Below are 14,437 nucleotides of genomic sequence, written 5' to 3'. Positions count from 1 at the left end.
AGGAAAACCCAATTATGAATATCTACCCTGGGGGATATATAAAAGGAACCACAACTATAAATGTTGCAAAGAGTGAAAAACAGTAATTAAAAAATAAATAAATAAAAATAAAAAGCAGAAGCAGACAGGCCGGCATCCAGAGAGAATCATGAGTAGCAGAATGAGGGCATTCGGATGGGAATTTCCATGGATTAGGACCTAGGGCTCTGTTAGGTGGGCTGAATTTAAGGCCTAAGCTTTCTCAATAAGCTGTTTTTATACCTTCTTCTTTTGTTTTCTTTTTGAAAACAAAAGAAAATGACCTTTACAAGTGTTTCATCAGTACATTTCTGGGGTGGGGGTAGTTTTTGAAATGTCAGGGGCCTTTGTGCCAAGAACAGATGAGTGATTTTGATTTTTCTACTTTTATGTGTTAATAGATTGGTATGAAAAGGACAGTACGCTGATTGTTATGGGCTGAATTATGTTTCCCCCCAAATTCATGTGTTGAAGTCTTTTTTTTTTCTTTTTTTAATTTTTTTTTTTTTTTCAACGTTTATTTATTTTTGGGACAGAGAGAGACAGAGCATGAATGGGGGAGGGGCAGAGAGAGAGGGAGACACAGAACCGGAAACAGGCTCCAGGCTCTGAGCCATCAGCCCAGAGCCCGACGCGGGGCTCGAACTCACGGACCGCGATATCGTGACCTGGCTGAAGTCGGACGCTTAACCGACTGCGCCACCCAGGCGCCCCTGTGTTGAAGTCTTAACACCCAGTACTTCAGAATATGATTGCATTTGGAGACAGGGGCTTTACAGATTACAGGTAATCAAGTTGAACTAAGGTCACCAGGGTGAGCTCTAATCCACTATGACTGGTGTCCTTAAGAGACAGACATGTACGGAGGGTAAATGGTATGAAGACAGGGAGAAGGCAGCCATCCCCAAGGAAAGGAGAGATCCTGGAACCTACCGTTCCCTCATAGCCCTCAGAAGGAATCAACCTCGCCGACAACTTCATCTTGGAATTTTAGTATCTAGAACTGTGAGAAAATAAATTTCTGTTGTTTAAGCCACTCAGTCTGTGGTACCTCTTATGGCAGCCCTAGTAAACTAAGACAGATTATACCCCAATCCTTCGAGCTGGAAAGAAAATGAAACAGGACATTCAGCTTGTTGGAGAGTTAAAAAGCAAGAGATGGGGGTGCCTGAGTCGCTCAGTCAGTTAAGCTTCAGAATTCGGTCAGGTCACTATCTCACGGTTCGTGGGTTCGAGCCCTGCCTCAGGCTCTGTTCTGACAGAGCTCTGTGCTGGGAGCCTGGAGCCTGCTTCAGATTCTGTGTCTCCCTCTCTCTCTGCCTCTGCTCCACTGATGCTCTGTCTCTCTCTCAAAAATAAATAAATATTAAAAAAAAATTTTTTTTAAAGGAAGAGATGGGAATAGATATGGTAATGTTCCTAAAAGCCCAAAGGGTTAGGGTTGCTACTCCAGTGAGTGTATAACCTTAAAACAAAACTGGCCTCCAGAGGAAGAGGTGGCCATTATTTGAAGTTCTAATTTTATACACCAGTGTTGCAAGGGCAGCAAAGGACTAGGTGAACAGGACTGGATGAAATAATCAAATTCATTTTCAGCTCCATTTGAATCCTGAGTTTTACAAAATACTCTTCTGTAAAGTAGACCGTTTCCCTCCACATGTGTGGGAAGAAGTTTATAATTAGGACATCCTGGGGAACTTCTATTAATTGTTACATACCTGAAATATCACAAAGGAGAGTGTAGGTAAAAAATTTGTTGGAATCATTGTTTTTGCCTTTGTCAGTTGTAAGAAACTACAAGAATAAATGCTTTGTGGCCTTGGGCACTACAAAGCCTTTATCAAGCCAAGACAATAGAGGTTTCTGGAAGTGTGCGAACTTGACCCTGCAGGGTTTGGGGGGAGCAGAGCTTGGGGCCAAGAAGACATTCTGTCCAGAGCACAAAAGTAATATATAGAACAACCATCTCCCCCCGCCAACAAATCCCAGGTGCAGGTTGGTAACCTTGAAGATTTAAAAAGGAAAATTGGAATATTTTACAGAAAAATTGGTGTTTCCTTTCTTTAAATCTGTTCTTTCAAACATGAGATTTTCAAATCTGCGGAAGTCTCTTGACCCTGGCTTGAATTCCAGTGCAGTAGTTAGAAGCCTGGATTCTAGAAGCAGGCTGTCGGCATTAGAATCTCAGCTCATTACCACTGTGTGAGCTTGAATCAGAACCAAGGCTCAGATTTATCATCTATAAAATGGGAATACTAATACAATGCACTTATTTCATAGAGTGGTTTGAGTGTTGAATGGGATATTCCCAGTGAAGCACAGAATCTGTCCTGTGGTAAGTACTCAAAATATATTATTTCTCATCATTCAGGCTTCAAGGATGGTTCTATATGGCAGTAGTGAGGTGGACACCATTCTCCCTTTGAATTCAGACTTAAGTGTTTGACATTTTGGAGGGTAATAGGCTCTGGGCTACCTGTTCTGTTCTGTTTATGCTGATGCTGTGGAGGAGGTGGGATTTAGTTTATTTTCTTTTTGGTAACTATTCGTACTTTAGCGTGACATTTAGGGCTGATTTTTGCTTACTGATTTTCTGTCTGGATGATCTATCCATTGAGGTAAGTACCCTACAATTATTACATTGTGGTCTATTTTAGGTCTGTTAATATTTGTTTTATGTATTTAGCTGCTTCTATGTTGAGTGCATATTTACGAATGTTATATCATCTTGCTCTATTGAGCCCTTTATCATTATGTAATGCCCTTCTTTGTTTCTTATTACATACAGTCTTTGTTTTCAAGTCTATTTTGTCTGATAAAAGTATTGCTAACCCAGCTTTCTATTGGTTGTGTTTGCATGGAACAACATTTTCCATCCCTTCACTATCAGTTTGTATGTGTCCTTCCATCTTAAGTGAGTCTCAGAGGCAGATATAGATAGGTCTTGTTCTTTTTATCCATTCACCCATTCTGTGTCTTTTTTTTTTTTTTTAAGTAATATTTATGTGGGGCTTGAGCTCATGACTCTGAGATCAAGAGTTGCATGCTCTACTGATTAAGCCAGCCAGACGCCCCTATTTCTTTTGATTAAATAATTTAGTTCATACCATCCTGTATTTTAAATATAGGAGTTCTTAAAAGTTTTTAAATGTTTTATTTTATTTTATTTATTTATTTTTTTTTATAACATTATCATGTCTTTTTTTTTTTTAATTTTTTTTTTCAACGTTTATTTATTTTTGGGACAGAGAGAGACAGAGCATGAACGGGGGAGGGCCAGAGAGAGAGGGAGACACAGAATCGGAAGCAGGCTCCAGGCTCTGAGCCACCAGCCCAGAGCCCGACGCGGGGCTGAAACTCACGGACCGAGAGATCGTGACCTGGCTGAAGTCGGACGCTTAACCGACTGCGCCACCCAGGCGCCCCAAATGTTTTATTTTAGAGAGAGGGAATGGGAGCGGGGAAGAGGGACAGAGGGAGAGAGAGAGAGTGTTAAGCAGGCTCCATGCTCAGTGTAGAGCCTTGATGTGGGGCTCGATCCCATGACACTGGGATCATGACTTGAGCTGAAATCAAGAGTCGGATGTTCAACTGATTGAGCCACTCAGGCACCCCTAACTTTAGGAGTTTTATATGGAGAATAAAAGAATATCAAAGTTAATGTGGGCATGTACATTTGTACAGTTCTATTCAAGCATTAGATCAGGCTTCAGAAGAAGTTTAATTTGGAAATATAAAAAGTTGACCACTTCTACTATGATCCCTCTTGTAAGTAGTGTCAACTTTTAAAAAAAACCTGCTGGTTGGGGCGCCTGGGTGGCGCAGTCGGTTAAGCGTCCGACTTCAGCCAGGTCACGATCTCGCGGTCTGTGAGTTCGATCCCCGTGTCGGGCTCTGGGCTGATGGCTCAGAGCCTGGAGCCTGTTTCCGATTCTGTGTCTCCCTCTCTCTCTGCCCCTCCCCCGTTCATGCTCTGTCTCTCTCTGTCCCAAAAATAAAAATAAAAAACGTTGAAAAAAAAAATTAAAAAAAAAAAAAAACCTGCTGGTTATTTTACCAGCAAAAATGGGTTTATTCATGAATAGCATAGAATTGCAATCTGGGACAAGCAAGTTACAGCAAAAACCATAGGCAAGTCCGCTAAACAAAGGAGAAGAAGGTTTTTTTTTAATAGAGGAAAGGGAGGAGTTGGGAAGGCTATTATAAAAAAAAAAGTCAATTGGAAGTAAACTGGAAGTCTGAAGTATGGTTGCTTCTCATTGGCTGAGTTGTGGCTGTGTCTCATTGGCTGGGCTATTGCTTGGGAGGAGGAAAGTCTTTCTTCTTCCTGCTGGGATAGTAAAGTAGTATGGGTTTTTCTGTTGGATTTGCAATTGATGATGAGTGGTAGGGCATGAGAGCTTCCTCTGTCAAACCTCCTGACTCCATTTTAGTGAGGTTTCCCTTTATTAATTTTCATAGTAGATGGGACACAGTGCCTGGGACAGGGGCATAGTGAGTTCCTGTGGATTGTTTGATATTTCAGATGAGTCTGAAAGCCTTTGCAGCACAGAGTCATGTGGAGAGATAGAGGTATCAGGAGATGCACCAATCTGGTGGTGTTCGGTGTTTTTTCTGGATTTCCCAACACTGTTATATTACTCAGGGTCCCAGCAAGAATTAGATAAGCCCTTCACATGGAATGATAGGAAGATAATATAATAAAGGGACAATTTAAAAGGTCTTCATAAAGTGTTGGGCAACCCCACGAGAGATAGTGCAGTATGCTGGAGCTGTCACAGTGCGTTGCTACCACTGAAGGCTTGAGGGGACAGTGGAAGGATGGGTTACTGGAACTGGAAGGGCGAGCTTTGTGGAGGGGATGCCTGACAAGAGCTGTGATCTTTGGTGGAAGGTGTAGCCACCGTTTGGTGGAGGGAAGGAGCTGGGGGAAAGGCTCTGATCTCCCCCTTTTCTCTCCTTTCCTCCCCAGAAGCTGGATGACAAAGGAGGCTTATTAATGGCCAATTCCTGGGGCAACAGAGCAGGGTGAGGAGAGGTGGAGAGCAGATGGGGAGGGAAACAAAAGATACCCAGCACAGTCATCTTTATTGTTGGCACTGACTTAGGGAAACAAAATGGAAAAGAGACCATCTGTTTCAGTCTATTATCTGGGCATAGTCTTTAGGAATTCACACACCAGCTAATGCAGACTGTGCCCCTGGCTTGTTTATTAGCACTTCTTCCTCTTTTTTTCATGCTATGCTGCTTACTTCTCTTTCACATTTGACTGTTATTGTAATGAGCCCTTCATTTCAATAGACATCCATGCAGCAAAGTAATTCTAGCTACTGTGAGGGACAGATAATATTGGGGATGACATCTTTTACTTTTTAAAAAAGTTTATTTTGAGAGAGAGAGCGTGTGTGAGCAGGGTTGGGGAGAGGGCAACAAGAGAGGGAGAGAGAGAGAATCCCAAGCAGGCTCTGCACTGTTAGTGCAGTTAGTTCAGATCTCATGAACCATGAGATCATGACCTGAGCCAAAATCAAGTCAGATGCTTAACTGTCTGAACCACCCAGGTGCTTCACATCTTTTACTTTTCTGTCTCTCAGCTGCTAAGGACTCAGGTAATTTGAATCCAGTGAAATTTTATTGACTTTGATAATGGGGTCAGCACAATTGATAACATGGATATTAAAAAAACTTTTTTTTTTTAAAGTTTATTTCGAGAGAGAGAGAGAGTTCAAGCAGGAAAGGGATAAAGAGAGAGGAAGAGAGAGAATCAGCAGGCTCCATACTGTCAGGAGCCCAACGTGGGGCTTGATCTCACAACTGTGAGATCATGACCTGAGCTGAAATCAAGAGTCTGATGCTTAACTGACTGTGCCACCCAGGTGCCCTGATAACTTAGACATTTAAATTAATCAAGTAATTAATAGTTATAGCCTAACCTATTTCCAAAAGGGAGTTAATTTCACCTGGAAATGTGAGGTTAGGGGAAGAAAATCCCCCCAGGATCACTATGTGGCATGATCACTGGTCACTTGTTTTCCTCTAGGGATAATTTGACTTGTGATCAATGGGTATGCCATGAATGTTTAATGACACACTCTTTGGATAAAAATACCTGATTTGTAGCACCGGCCAATTTCTCTGGTGTGAACACCCCTACCATGACCCATTTTAAGTTACCAGTTCAATATCTCTGACTGTGGAGTTGGGACTAGACATACAGAATTGGCTTTTGAGAGCCTGTAAATGCTAACCCCAGCACACCACTGCATGTGATCCCCTACTTCCCCAGGAGATACCAACAGGTACAAACACGGGGGGCATGTGGAATTTCTTCCTAGCCGTCCCTTATGTAGGGCCAGGACTAGAAGTCTCTGGATCATTCATAGCATTGTAGGTCTTGGGAATGGATTTAGAGTAGTGTATTCTGCAGTTGGGCATGAGGCACCCTGCTGTTTTGATAGAATCTTCGATGCCTACTAGAGAAGTCCCATTGAATCATTGCCAACTTATGAAAACAATCACAGTTGTCAGCACGTTCTTGTTCATAGGTGAGCACATAATATTCTTTCTTTCTATTTTACCATTTCCTATTTTGAGGAATCACCTAGAAGCATCTAGGAAATAAGTTTTATGTAAGTTTCTCAAAGTTTTAACTCTTTCCCTCTTCCACTAAAAAGAATAGAACATTTCATTTCCCAATGTTTAGAAATGATTGAAGTTGATTTGCATGAATGTGAAAAATCATTTAACTCTTTTACTATAAAAACCCAGAGCAGATATGCATTTATTACTTAAGAGTATTTGACATGTTGATATTTATACCATCTTATATGGTTCCCATTTTATATACATTTCATATTTCATTATGTGATACAATATACATTTCCATGTGTATTATAAGTATCAAATATGAGTATATTATTAAGTTAGAATAAGGTTACAATAAAGTTAATGCTAAAATAAGCAACAAACATTCCACCTATTTTAGTCTTATTTAACTTAAAGTTGTCCTAATTATACACTAAAATGTGCCAAAAGTTATAGCCATATAGTAAGTGGATCTGGACAACTTTTTAAGCTATTCACCAAATAGTTATTTTTATTTTATTTACTCATATAAATACATTCATGTGCTCTTTATTTCCAGTACAAATTCCAATTTATTTACAACAGATACTCAATAAAATTAAATATATACTTATGATGATATAATTTTATTAGATTTTTATAAGAAGGGAGAAATAAATTTCTTATTTGTTAAAATGTACACCTGGGCTATCTGTAATTGGGAAGAATTTAGCTAATTTTCTGTTTTTCTTGTGTATTTGTTTTTAGCAAACATGGGTTTTAAGTCACAGGTTTTAGCTATAGTAAGGTAGATAGCCTCATAAATAATTGGGTTAGGAAAGTATATTAATTGAGCCTGTATTCTTTTTGAAAATGTGTTAAGTTCACATATATATATATCATACACATTTATCATCAAGTAACAGTGACAGACAAAATGAATAAATCATTAAATTTAAAAATACACCTACAGAATATAACAAATTTGTTAAATTTTCAGCATAATAAAATTATTTATTTATTTATTTTTATTTTGTTGTTGTTTAAGTAGGCTTCATGCCCACCATGGAGCCCCACCATGGGACTTGAACTCACAACGCTGAGACCAAGACCTGAGCTAAGGTCAAAAGTTGGGCGCTTAACTGACTGAGCCACCCAGGTGCCCCCAATGTAATAGCACTCTTAATACATTTGCTAATTGTTTCCTATTTCAGAATGCATATCTGGCTACCACATTGTATGCTGTATGATCCTTTGTAAACTACCAGTATTTCCAAGGTTACAATGTGAGTACTTCCTTGTCCCATTAAAATTTAAACATCCAAACTGCATAAAGGGAATTAATATATATTAACTTCTCCACATCCAGCCATTCATCTATCCATCCAACCATCTTTTCTTTTCTTTAAAAAAAATTTTTTTTTAACATTTATTTATTTTTGAGAGACAGAGACAGAGTACTAGTCAAGGAGGGATAGAGAGAGAGGGAGACACAGAATCCAAAGCAGGTTCCAGGCTCCAAGCTATCAGCACAGAGCCTGATGTGGGGCTCAAACTCACAAACCATGAGATCATGACCTGAGTCGAAGCCTGGCACTTAACTGACTGAGCCACCCAGGCACCCCAGCCATCTTTTCATCAAATGGATAGCTATGTTTTCTCAATGCTTTCCCCCTTCCAGATGTTGTACTAGCACTGGGGATAACAAAATAAAAACAACAGCAACAACAATAACAAGATTCTTGCTTTCAAGCGCTTTCAGGGTATAATGAATTCAGTGAAACTGAGAGCTCTCAGATTTATAGTGCAGGAACTTTCCAAATCAACTGGATGGGGGCTCAAATTGGAGTTCATTAATGGCTACAGTGAACCTAGCTATGTGTCTGATCTCGGGCATGTATCAGTGTTTCCTCTCTGCTTCTGTAGAGGTCAAGAATATCTGGTGGATCTGGTGTGGTATTATGACCTTTAATAGGTTCTTTGAAGCTTTTACTCCATCTGATAACACCAGTCTTCTCTCCTTTGTAAAGTTGTCAGACTGATTAAATCTGTATCATCATTTTTGTTTTCTGTAAAAAGTCATTGTGTTGTTCTTGTATAACCTTTTGGGGGAAACTTTTAATCTACACTCAGTAACATTTAGGATCCTCCACAGTGGATATTTCACAGCTACTTTTTAAAAAAATTTTTTTTAACGTTTATTTATTTTTGAGACAGGGTGAGATGCAGCATGAACAGGGGAGGGTCAGAGAGAGGGAGTCACAGAATATGAAGCAGGCTCCAGGCTCTGAGCTGTCAGCACAGAGCCCGACGCGGGGCTAGAACTCACGGACCGCAAGATCGTGATCTGAGCTGAAGTTGGCCGCCTAACCCACTGAGCCACCCAGGCTCCCCCACAGCTACTTTTTTTAAAATTGTCAGTTCTTCTCCTAATCCACACAGCCTTTGAAGACTGTGGTGGTTTAAAAATTTGTCCACAAATTATTTTATACTCCTCCTTCAAAAGGTGGAACTTAATTCTTCTTCCGTTGAGGATGATTTTAGTCACTCATTTCTAATGAATAGAATATGGTGCAAGTGACTGTGTCACTTCAAAGATTAGGTCATACAGCTTCCATTTTGGTTACTCTCTTGGATCACTTGACCTGGGGAAAAGCCAGCTGCCATGGCATGAGGAGAGATACATATCATAGAGCTGAGCCCTCCAACCAACAGCCGTGTGAGTTAACCATCTTGGAAGTGGATTTTCCAACCCTAGTCGAACCTTCGGATGATTGTAGCCCAGGAGACATCATAACTACATGATATAAGAGATTCTGAGCCAGAACCGCTGATCTGAGGTGTTTCTGGATTCCTGCTCCTTATCAATTGTGTAAGTTAGTAAATATTTGCTGTTTTAAACCACAGGTGTTTGAGTAATTTGAAATGCTGCAATACATATGTAATACAAAGATTTGGCTCCTTTTTAGACTACATTGTAAAGAGACTCAGTTCCAGGTAAGCAGTCTCTATTCTTTAATTTTTGCCATCATAACACATATATAGCAGATTTCCTTGAATTTCCCAACACCATTCTCCTTAGCACACCAGATAATAAAATGTGTTCTTTCATTTTTATTTACTTATACTTTGGATCCCATTCTTACCTATCTTCTTTAAGATCTTGTCTCAAAATTTCACCTTTAATCTCTTCCTCTCCTGGACTTCAACAAGCTCTAGTCTCTCCTATCATCAAAACAAAACTTCTCTTTGATCCTGATGCTTTTTTGGCACTTGTATTTGTTTGTAAAGTCTTGAAGTCCTATCTATTCTTTCCTTCTCAGTCCTTGCCTGCTGGTTTCTGCCCTTTATGGAGGCATTTCTCTTTGAGATTAATTACCACTCCCTTTCCCTCATTCCATCCTGTCCAATCTCTGAAACTTTCATCCCAGGGATCCTCAGAGCTGACACAGACCTCAGAGGCCATTTGCAGAAGATGACATGGAGGCCACAGAGGTTTGGACATTTGCCTCAGATCATAATCGAAGCTTCTGGCAGAGCCAGGGCTCAGGTTCAGCCTCTCTCACTCTCAGGACTGAGCACTTTTAATGATACCACAAATAATCCTTGAAACCAAAATCACAAAACTACATTTTTTTAAATGTTTTTTTTTTTTTAATTTTATTTTGAGAGAGCGAGAGAGCATGTGAGCAGGAGAGGGGCAGAGAGAGAGAAGGAGAGAAAAAAATCCCAAAGCAGGCTCTGAACTGCCAGTGCAGAGCCACATGCAAGGCTTGAACTCACAAACTGTGAGATCACAACCTGAGCTGAAATTAAGAGTCAGATGCTTAACCAATTGAGCCACCCAGGTACCCCAAACTATACTGTTCACATTTTTTCTGCCTTGTTTCTTTTTAACTTTTCATTCTCAGTCCCTTGTGTTATTCCCTTTCCTATTATACCTAAAGCTCTGTTCCTTGTCCTCAGCTTCTGTCTTGTGATCTCACTTACTTGCCTGCTATTGGCTCTCATCTTTATACCTCTGTCTCTAGGCCTGTTTCTGCCATGGACTGTGACTCCATGTTGCTGACTGGTGAGAGGGCAGCTCCACTTGAGGTTCCCACCATCCCCAATCCCGTTTCCAACTGCTATGCTTCCCCCACTTGTCAGAAGTGCTTCTCATTTTCTTGTCCTTTGGAGTAAATACTTAGAACCATCCTATTAGCTACCAAGCCTGTCACTTTTCTTTCCCTTCTTCTTTTCCTTTTTTATTCTTCATTCAACAAAAATGTGTTGAGCATTGTGGTGCCAGAAATGTGAAGCCCCAAGGTATGCACAGTCTGGTGAGTCTTTGTGTGTGTGTGTGTGTGTGTGTGTGTGTGTGTGTGTGTGTGTGTGTTTAAGTTTATTTATGTATTTTGAGAGAGACAGAGAGAGCACAAGCTGGGGAGGGATAGAGAGAGAGGGAGAGAGAGAGAGAATCCCAAGCATGCTTGGCTCAGTCAACACACAGAGCCTGGCATGAGGCTTGAACCCATGAAACCACGAGATCATGACCTGAGGTGAAATCAAGAGTTTGATGCTTAACCAACTGAACCACCCAGGAGCCCCTGGAGAGTCTTTCATCTGGTCCTTTCTTGATTTTTCTATGGTCACAGCTCTAGCCAGTGACCCCATCACCTAAGTTTGGATGACTGACTGCATATTTAGTTCGTCTCTTTGCTTCCTCTCTCTCTCCTATCCATCTATACTATTTTCTTCATGTTATTGTTTGGGTTCTTTTACTACCTATGATCACCACATTAAGACTCATGTTATAACCCTTTTTGGTTTTGTTTATCTTGTTGTCTTTCCCAGGGACCCTGTGTTTCCTGCCAGGTTCACTATGCTTCTTTCAGATGGTCTTCTAATTTCTACTCAGATTTGCTCCTCTTTTGCTCCTTTGGATCATGTCTTGACTTTTCTCTAGTTGTGAACAGAGTGGCTCCAGCGCAATTTCTCTTAATTATTTCTGAGTATCATTGGTAAGATAAGGAGAAAATATATGCTAAGGGACTCAGAAGGCTTGAATAAAAATGACTACTAGAATATATTGTTGATTTGATTTGTTTCAATTTTTTTTTTCCCCACTGAACTACCATGACTCTATTACACAAAACTCCTTGGGGTGAGGTGGGAAGAGAAATAGGTGACATCAATGAAGACAGTTGGTGAGGATATTTGCTTTTCCCATTATACTCTATCAGACTAAATATCAGTGACTGTTGGTTAGTGTTTTGGGGACTTATACTTTGAGCCAAACAAGATTTCCCCACATTTCACAATCATCTCTTGATTCAGGATGCTTGGAAGACAGTGGTCAGGGGGGTCATTTGACAGAAACCAACAAGGTGATCATTCTAAGAAGAGGGTTCCCTCATGAGTGTGACAAATCTTGAGGATGACTGAATCTCTTTATGAAACTAAGCAGGTTTAGAAGTAAGGAAGTGAGTAATTCTCTCCATGTGCTGCCTTTGTTACATCTCTTATCTATGATTGTATCTTATATTAAAATTACAGACTACTGTGGTTGTTATTGTGGTTACTGTGAGATGTAGATTCATGGTAGAATTTCTAGGCTGTCAGAGATTTCTGGAGGTGCATAAATTGGATATAGAGACCTCAACATTTTCTGGATGGACTCCTTTTGTGTCAAATAACAGAGACAATAATGTCACTTTTTCTTTGTCACTTTCTGGCTTATTCATTAATTTATCTATTCAACCAATTTTTTATTTAGTGCCTATTATGTTCCTGGTGGAGTGCAAAGTACATTGGTGAACAACATAGACGAGGTTTTGACCCTGTCTCATGACTCACAGAGCCGACAGGATATAAACAAAGTGAAAATGGGGTCTTCTCAGTTCTTCACATCAACCCTCCATGGTTCTCTGGCTCCTGCCCACTCTCTTTTTCTGTTTTCCCTCCCACAAAAGGCTCTTTTTGAGTGGCAACAACTTCTTTCTGGAGACTTCATATCAGTGGTGGTGGTTGTTATGTATCTTACATGGTAAAAGTCAGGAAGAATGGAGTTGTAACTTAAGCTGAACATCTGATCTGGTTCATTAACATGAGGCTTCAGCTGATTCTTTAATGTCAACATTCTTAATATTTTGACAGTTCTTCTGTTACCTTTTAGCTTAGTGCCTCATTGTCTTAGTCTGTGTTAGTAGTAAAAATATTTTTTCCACTTAATCAAAATGAATCAAGTTGGATTTATTCTATAGTAGAGATAGACTATGAATGACAGTTTGTCACACAGTAGATGTTCAATAAGTGTTTGGAAAAAGTGGAAGAGATGATACAATTACATTAATTAATTAATTGTAATTAATCAATTACAGTTAAGAAGTATGTACTTGCTCCTCCTTTTTTTTTTAATTTACCAGATGAAATAAAACATAGAAGAAAAGGGATGAAAAAAGTAAGCAAGAAACAAAGAAGTAATCCAGATTTGATGTGCAGTGCTTCATATCTCTAACCTCCATATGCTTCTTTTACAATATTTCCAACCTTTATGTTAGACAAGTCTTTCTCTTTCTTCATCTCTCCATCTGTCCTTTGTTCCTCCTCTCTCTCTTGTTTTCTTACTGAGTGTTCTGTGTGGCAATTGGCTCTCAAAGATCAGAATAGTATCGGGTGGTGGTTAAAAAACCAGACTCTGGTGCCAGGCAGACTTGGGTCCCAGTGTTGGCCGTACCACTACTGGCAAGTGACAAACATTTCTTGGGCAAACATCTTTAAGCCTCTGTTTCTTCATTTATAAAAGGAGGAAAATGATAATCCCTAAGACAGGCTTCTGTGAGGATCGTGAGTGATGATCATGCATGTAAAGTGCTTAACATTTTGTCTGATGCTAACGATGTCTATAATGTTTAGTCTTCTCCATTCTTTACTTCTCTGCCAGAAGACAATGCTATAGAACTCCATATATAGTGGGTGATTTTCTACCTAAATTCAATATATATGTAAATTGTATTCTTTTTTCATCTGTTTTTCATCCTTGAGTAATTTAAACACAGCTGAAGATGTTTTCTCCAAGCTTTGTAAGAACATTCTTTCTGAGATGAGCTCAAATTTGGAAAATGTTGATTCAGAAGCAGAACTTTTCAGTAAGTTATAAGAAATTGACTCTACTGGATCATAATGTGCATCCATGGTCTTCAGTTGGCTCAGAGTCTGCTCCTCCAGCCCTTCAATAAATATAATAAATAGATCTTGATGGATGAATTCAGAGTTAAATTCTTCAGAATTAAATTTGCACAATTTTGTGAAGGCATTTGATTCTCAACGATGCTTTAAAAAAGGAGACACAGTGGTTCAAATCAGTGTTTTGACATTGTTTTTAGAAATGCCAATTTACATTCTTATTGCATCTCAGAAAATAAGAAAAGACTTTTTCTTCTGTATTGGCAGTTTGCAGATAAGTCTTCTGCAAACTTTAGCATTCTTGACAGTAATTGTTTAGCAGTCATTTCCAATTCTGTTTTGCTTGGAATGCAGACCCATGGGAAAAGATCCAACACCGCAATAGTTACTCAGTATCTCAATAGAAATACTTCAAGTTTATCAGAAGACCAAACAGAAATTTTATCTCCTTAAAAGTGTCCCCGTATTGATAAGGAAGGAGAAGGGAATCTTAACAGGGGAAGAAAACGATGCTTAGTGCTGAGCTCAGCTTAGTTGAAATTCTAACAATTCCTAGCCTCATTTTGCGGGTAAAAGCTACTTTTAAATTAAAGAGCAAGATGCCTCTCTCTTGTACCCAGTGGGATTTGCAAAGAGTCAAACAGTACATCTATATCAGGAAATTCTATTCTAGCTTTTACTGTGCTGA

Source organism: Lynx canadensis, chromosome B2, assembly GCF_007474595.2.
Source record: "Lynx canadensis isolate LIC74 chromosome B2, mLynCan4.pri.v2, whole genome shotgun sequence".
Lineage (NCBI taxonomy): Eukaryota > Metazoa > Chordata > Mammalia > Carnivora > Felidae > Lynx > Lynx canadensis.
Note: the sequence above shows the minus strand (reverse complement) of the source record.